A 7,393-nucleotide genomic window follows, 5' to 3' on the forward strand; every position below is an offset into this window, starting at 1 on the left:
AAATTTGGATGGGAAATTTAAAAAAATCAGAAATGCATATTCAGTCAAAAGGAGGGAAAAAAAAAAAGAAAGAAAGAACCAACCTGTTTAAGCTAGGAGAGCTGCCGTCTGGAGTGCAGAGGAGATCAGAGGTAGCTGGGTATGGTGACTCAGGCTCTTAATCCCAGCACTCTGGACGCTGAGGCAAGGGTCACAAGTCTACCACCCATCCAAGCTACACAGTGACAGCCTGTCTCAGACCAGACAGCACTTAATAGTGAGCAAATAAGGAAGAAGCAGAGTAGTGGCCGGAAGTGAGAGGCCGAGAAGAGCATCCCCACTGTGAGCAACTTCAGAGCGCTTGATGTTTGTGGGCTCCACACCTGCCTGTCCACCATAACCTCTCTCATCAGACTCCCTCTGAGTCTCAGTATCAAACGGTTTGTAAAAATTATTTCTCGCCTTAACACAGCAATGTCCCTTGGTCCCCAAACTGCCTCTCTCTCTATCCATTCCCTGGCCCTCTGCTGGTGGCATTGTTTTGCCAGTGATGAATGTTTAACTAAACTGCATGTTACTGGGCTTCAAGCTGAGCGTTACTTAGATAACCTTAAGACCTTGTTTAGTGTCCATATTACATGTTGAATTCATATTTTAATGGGTTTTAATGGCACATTTTTGCTTAAGCAAAAAAAAAAAAAAGCACTTTTATCCAAACTCACCATCAATCGAGTTTCAGTAGAAGTAATATTTTATTGCCTGTATTACCATTGTTTGCATTAGTATTTCTTGGGGAAATTTAGATTTCTTTTTAGTATCATAAATCACATCACAGAGTGATAACTTTGTAGACTGTGATAAAAATAAACTAATTTTAGAAATTTTGAAGGCTGTAAATATATATATATATATAATTTTGTCTGCTAAAGACAGTGTTAGCATGATTCACTTGTAGTCATGACTCCTACGTTGGTGCTTAGAAAGCGTCTGTATCCCTTCTGTGTTATAGGCTCAGCACAGCATGTTTGAACAGGCCAGCTGGAAACTGAACGAATGTTCTTCCTCACAATCATTACTACCCCAGTCAATGCTCTTAGGCTCCTGCCATTTCATAGAGGGGCAGCCATATTTACAGGACAGATACAAATGATAGATACTGGCTGGGAGGGTCAGAGACTGAGGGAGTCTGATTTTCCCGGGCATCGCCAAGTTGTGCTGCTTGGGAATGGTTTTCCTGTTATCCCGCCAGCGATATGTGCCAGTGCCTGTTTCCCAACACCCTGCCTCTGTGAGGTCTGTACATAGACGTAGTTTCATAACACTCTACTTTCTACCGTGCCCCTGCTAGCCACACGTGGGATAGGGAATCGTAAGCTCCTGTGATAAGTAAGTTACCTTTGACCTTTAACTGTACGCGGCATTTCATTGTTGCCTTTTCCCCTACTTTGACTCGGGGGAGAGGGGGGTTGGTAAAGGTAAATGCTGGAAAAAAAATCTCTAATTCTTATCTCTTCTTTCTGCAAGCGTGTCCATCTTTACCTCTGTAATGGTTTTAATACTCTAAGGAGACATTAAACATATTTTAGTATATGTGCTGCCGAAGCGAGCACTAAACATATTTTATTACCTTTATTTTGTAATATAAAATAATTTTATATTGACAAAAAATTGATCTTTTTCTGTTACTTTAATTTATAGTTTCCTTTGTTGTTAGGTTTTTTATTTGTGTGTTTCTATCTTTCTCACTGTCTGTTTTATTTTTTTGAGGCAGGGGCTTCCTGTAGCCCAGGCAGGCCTTGAACTTAGTTTGTGGTCAAGGATAAAATTGAACTCATGATCCTTCTCCCTCCGTACACCTAGTGCTGGAATTGTAGGCACACACTAGCATACCCAGACTCATATATAGTTTTAAATTTCAAAATTCCAATCCAAAGATCTATAAATATTATTTTTCATAGTTGTTTGTGGGTTGATTCCTTAAAGTTTCTGAAAACCTCAACTCTAATGTATTTGGAATTCATTTTGATCCATTTACACTGGAATTTAACACTTACTAAATAATCATTACTTAAGTATCAATTATTCTAAAAATAGTTTCAGTGTGTACCAAGGTCTGCTTTCCCTAATAAAAATGGCACGAGCTCTGAGAAAACACATTGGATGATTTTTCCCCTTAATCATGGGCTTGGATGATAAACTTTTCCAAGTGGAAATTTTATTATAAGAAGTTTCTTAACTCATAATGTTTTTATCCTGATTTGAATCATTAATATTAGAGCTGAAGCCAAATTAAATTTAAATATTTTTTACTTCAGAAAGTCCATGTCGTTAGAAGAAATGGCCTCAAGACCTCCCGGTGGCTGGCTGTGCTCTGTGTGGTACCGTGTGTTCACACATGGCTCAGAACACATACACAACATCATGATAATGCTAGCTGCCATCTTTCTTTCTGTAACCGAAGTTAAGAGACTGAGAGCTCGAGCGGATGAGCAAACATCAGGGAGATAGGACTGTAGTCTGACTGCATGCTGGCACTTGAACAGTCTTGCAGTAGGAGTCTGTGCTGAGAACAAACACCCTTATCTGGGGCATCTGTTTTCATTCGAAAGGCCTGTGACCCGCAGATATGCTGAGAGGTTCCCTGGACTCTGCATTTCCTACAGCCCGTCGCACTTCTGACATTGTGTATCCTGGTCAGTGACTAAAGTGACATAAGAGAGGGGTTCTCTTCTCTAGAAGGGTGTTCCTGCTGCTGCCACCCCTGACACATTCTGCCTGGAGCTTGGGGAAGTTGATGTATTTATGAGGATTTTTGCATCTCTTTTTCTGAATCAGGGAGGTTAACTACAAAATATTTTAAGTTTTATCCATTGTATATTTGCCCTGACTTCCTCTACTTAACAGTCAGCAAAAAAGGCATGTTAAGTGTTTCATATTTAGAGTCCAAGCAATCCTCCATGTGTTAATGGATAAGGCAAAATTAAAGAATTACTTGCCTGTTGTTTTTCTTCATAATTCATCTGCAATCTATTGAGGGCTTATAAGACAAAGTGCCTAAGTCCTTTCTGTTCTGAAAGTCATGGCATTAGGAAGCATGGCCAGGGTGAGAGGTGGGAGAGGAGGGTGTACATTCTAAACAGTGAGAAAGAGGCCTGGGCCAGAGCTCCTGGAGTGGTGGAGACTGTGCCTGGTTGCTTTGCTGACACAGGGTGGCCTTAACCTTCCAACCTTCCTGTCTCCACCTCCCAAGTGCTGATTACTGGTCTGTACTGCCACTCCCAGCTTTGTTTTACTTATTTTTTACACAGTGTTGGGGTTGAGCCTAGAGCTGCCTGCATGCTAGACTACCACAGTGCCCCTGAGCCACATCTCCAGCCCAGGTTGCACTTCTGAAGTCTGATTCTGATAAGACTTGTAATGGAAACGAACCCCAAATCGTGTTAGTGTGCCCTGTTCCTATCTTCAGCTGTATGCTCACCAAGGAGGTAGCATGTCGTGTGGTGCACATAGAATGGACCTTACAGCTTATGGGCCTCTAGGTACTGACTCTACTAGAAAAATATTATTGAAGAATTCAAAGCGAGCCATTATATTAGAGCACTTTATTCTGTAATCTCTAAGAATGGATGCATGGCTTCACGGGGGCTGGAAAGATTGCTCAGTGGTTAAACCCAGACTGCTTTTCCAGAAGCACCACCATGCCAGACAGCCTCCGACCACCTCCTCAGGCTCTGAGGGCATCTGCACTGCGCTCTCTGCCCCACCCCACCCCCCCAGACAGGGAAGAGAGAAGGGGGAGAGAGGGTTTTTTAAAAAGCATAACTTCACATGATTACAGAGCCTGGGCAAATAAAGTGAGAAAACTCTCCCAGCTGAGAATTTTCAGATAAGGAATTCTAGCTACAAACCACAATGACGGAGAGAGGTTGCCATTTAAAACAAAGTCCAGAAATACTAAAGCTCCCGTTTCTGTCTGGTTTTGCTGGCCAGCTATCTGTCACTAAGATAAGGCCTGAGCTTATTAGTGTAGAGGGAAGGTTTCTTTCTGTACATGGCCTTAGAGACTCCAATCTATGACCAGATGGCCCTACTGCTCTGGACCCTAGAGCAGACACTGAATGGCAGTGGGAGGAGTGGGGAGGAGTGGGGATGTAGCAGAGTGAGTCACTTAGCCCATGGCTTAGCTTGTAGCCATGAGGCAAACAGGGAAGGAGGTAGGCCTAGGGTCCAATGGCCTTTCCCACATGACTTAGTGACTGGAACTAACCTCTGCCTCCCAATGGTTCTCTTGCATCCTGTCAGTGCTGCCTTGTGCCAGTCCTTTCACACAGGGCCAGGGGAGAACATTTAACATTTATACTGTGGCATTGGTTGACACAGAGCAAGTGTGCTCAGCTGAACCAAAGCTTTATGCCAACACTAATACAGCAGACTACTTGAGATCTAGCAACATGTTTTATTTAAGTCACTTCGTATTTTCCTCATTTATACTTGAGGAAATGCTTGCCTTTTTCTTTTAATGAAAAACATTCATTGCTTTTTACCATAATAGTTTCCATTTCACTTTATTTGAAACAATTGGATTTAGTAATCAGATTGTGTTGCAAATGCCCAGAAGGTTGGAAAAAATGGTTCCATATTTTATTGCACACAAAATGTAGGCAATAAGTCATGTGTTCAGGGAAAATGGGGAAGAAATTTTTTGCATAACGTATTTGTTACCTAATAATGTAACATCTCTTTGGCCAGTTTTGCCTTTTAAAGTTCCTGTTTCAGTTAGTTTGAAGACACCTCCCTTTCTAGTCACCCATAGGAGTCACGCATGTGCCTCCGTGACTGCACGTTCAGACAGGTGTGGTGGCTGCGGCTATAGAGGCATCAGAGCTGTCGTTCAAGTGCCAGCCAAGGTGTGCCATTGATTTGATGCCAGCCTGAGAATGAGGGAGTCACTCAGTTTAGGCTCTCCGCCTTCTTCCCCAAACCCTCCCTTTCAGAGATAAAAGATTTTATGTTTTTAAAATCCACTTAAATACCTCACCAGGCAGAGCACGCAGGTAGGGTTTCTGGAATTACACATACTCACTTGTAAGTGAAGAAAGGCCTCTCCACCAAGAAATGACCCTTCCACTGTGCTGAGTTTTATGTTCAGATTAAAGGAAAAGTGGGAAAGGAAAAGAAACCCAGATCTAGTCTCTCTTTTCTAGTCAGATTCTATAATTTGTCTATATGATGGCAGGCTTTGCTTTTCTTTCACCATTTTGAGGGCAATGTTGAAGAGTCTCACCATGTAGCCCATCCTACTCTGATTCTCTGCATGCTCCCACCTCAGCACCCCAAGTGCTGGGATTGCAGGCATGCGGAACCACACGCTGCTTAGTTACGCTAATAAGTTTTTTTAAAGTTCTTCTTGTCTGGCTGACAACAAATAAGGGATCTCCCCGCCTGCTCACCCCTATCCCGCCACATGGCAGAGTGTGCCCTGGAGGAGAGTGGTGGCAACTTTCTGATTTCCACTCTGGTCCAAGGTGGCCCAAGTTCTCCCCACTCCCCATCTACACCATCAAGATGGTATCATGATGCCATTTGGCTGCTCCTATTGTAGCTCTCTGCATTTTAATATTTAATGCTAAGTAAATTTATATCTATTAAATATTAAATAAACAAACTCAATAAGTTGGAATAAATAATTCCAATATAAAAGTGTCTAACTTTTGGGCTGCGTTTGGTAGTGCATGTCTTTAATCCCAGCACTTGGGAGGCAGAGGCAGGCAGATCTCTGTGAGTTCGAAGCCACCCTGGTCTACAGAGAGAGTTCCAGGCCATCTAGAGCTATAGCCATAGAGAAACTTTAAATGCAGTTTAGGGTTCTGATTCCTCAGGTAATGATGTCTCCTCAAGCTCTCTTCTGTAGTGGAAGGTCCTGAATTCTTTCACCTTTTTCTACCCTTTAGCTCCTCCTTCCATTGTCACCATACAGCTTCTTCCTGCATGGCCCAGGTCACTCACACTGCCTTCTCTCCTGTGACCGCACTTACAGTTGACCCAGGGTGACCCTGAACTTTGAAAACCAGCACTTAGCACTCACTCTGTGGTGAGGAGTGTTCCATGTTTTCTGAGTATCCTGCTGGATTCCTTGAGCCTCTATAGCGGTGCAATGTAAACCATATGGCTGTTCCAAAGAGACTTTCTACTGTTGAGGTCGGTACCTCAGCTTCCTGACACTTAAAACTATCCCACAGTATGGTTTGTTGGGGTCATGGTTCACGTGTACACTAGATATTTTTCAGTTTCTAATTGCTATTTTCTAATGGAATCATTTGCTTTTATAAGCTCCCACTCTTGCACATGCTCCTTTAATTCTGCAGACTGGCTTTTTTTTTCTTCCAGAGACCTCCATGGACATCAATGATTCTTTTCCAGTCTGATTGTTTTATAGGCACATTTCAGTGTGACTATCCTAGGATTTACATGTATCACTTCACTGAGATATACTATTTTTGAATATTTTGGCTTTCTTTATTTGTTCCTTTAGTTTGCTTGATTAGATTCTTAACTCTTTGAGGAAAAGGTACATACTAGGTAAATTATCAACTCTTACTCATTGATGTGTATGCTTATTCTAGTCTCACAAAGGTGGATAGTTTATCTAGGTATAGAATTCTGGTCATGATCTTCTTTTTATCCAGCATCCCTTGCAGTTTGTGAAAAGGATCTCAAGGATACACCCTCCTTCCTCTTGGGTGCCTTCTTTTATTCCCTCTGAAATCTTTTAAGGTTTTCACTTTGTTACTGATATTTTAAAATATTCTATTTATTCTTATGAGAAAAGGAGGCTAAGTTAAAGTTTCTTCTGTTACTGGCATTGAATTATTTCCCAGGCACATTTCTTTCCTGTGTAGTACTCCATAAGAAGGTTCTCAGTGGGGCAGCTCTCAGATCCCTTCCAGTCAGCTGATGGGATGCTGGGCTGATGGGATGCTGGGCTGATGGGATGCTGGCTTTGACTCCAGCCTCCTAGTGTCAAAATGACATCATTTGATTTCTGTGCTGTGAACTTTAGTACATTCCTCCTCCCAGCTGTTATTCTAACGAGAATGAAGATTGCTTCATTTTCCTTCTTACATCCTTGACTACTTTCACAACTTTCCTAGCCCTGTCCCTCTGCAGGATCTTGTGCCATTCTCTAGACACCTGTTTCTCTATGCATTTCCCTGATCCTCTTGCCCTCACCCATTCCCCAGATATTATTAGAATCTCATTTTTCAGTGGCCACCAACACCCCAATCCTGCTTTACCTCCTCCATTTCCTTTTCTCTACAGTTTTGCCTTCACTATGTTTTTACATCTTTATTTCAGTGAAAATCCCAATGGTATTGGGAGGCAGACACCATTCTACCATTTTGAATGCTCCCAG

The 7,393-nt window shown here is 42.3% G+C and overlaps 1 protein-coding gene across 1 annotated transcript in view; it reads left to right on the top strand.

Moving 5' to 3' along the window:
* Acad11 (acyl-CoA dehydrogenase family, member 11) overlaps window positions 1–7,393 on the top strand; it is a 65,140-nt gene that overhangs the window by 42,032 nt on the left and 15,715 nt on the right.

This window comes from Rattus norvegicus, chromosome 8 (assembly GCF_021556685.1).
Source record: "Rattus norvegicus strain SHRSP/BbbUtx chromosome 8, alternate assembly SHRSP_T2T, whole genome shotgun sequence".
Taxonomy (NCBI): domain Eukaryota; kingdom Metazoa; phylum Chordata; class Mammalia; order Rodentia; family Muridae; genus Rattus; species Rattus norvegicus.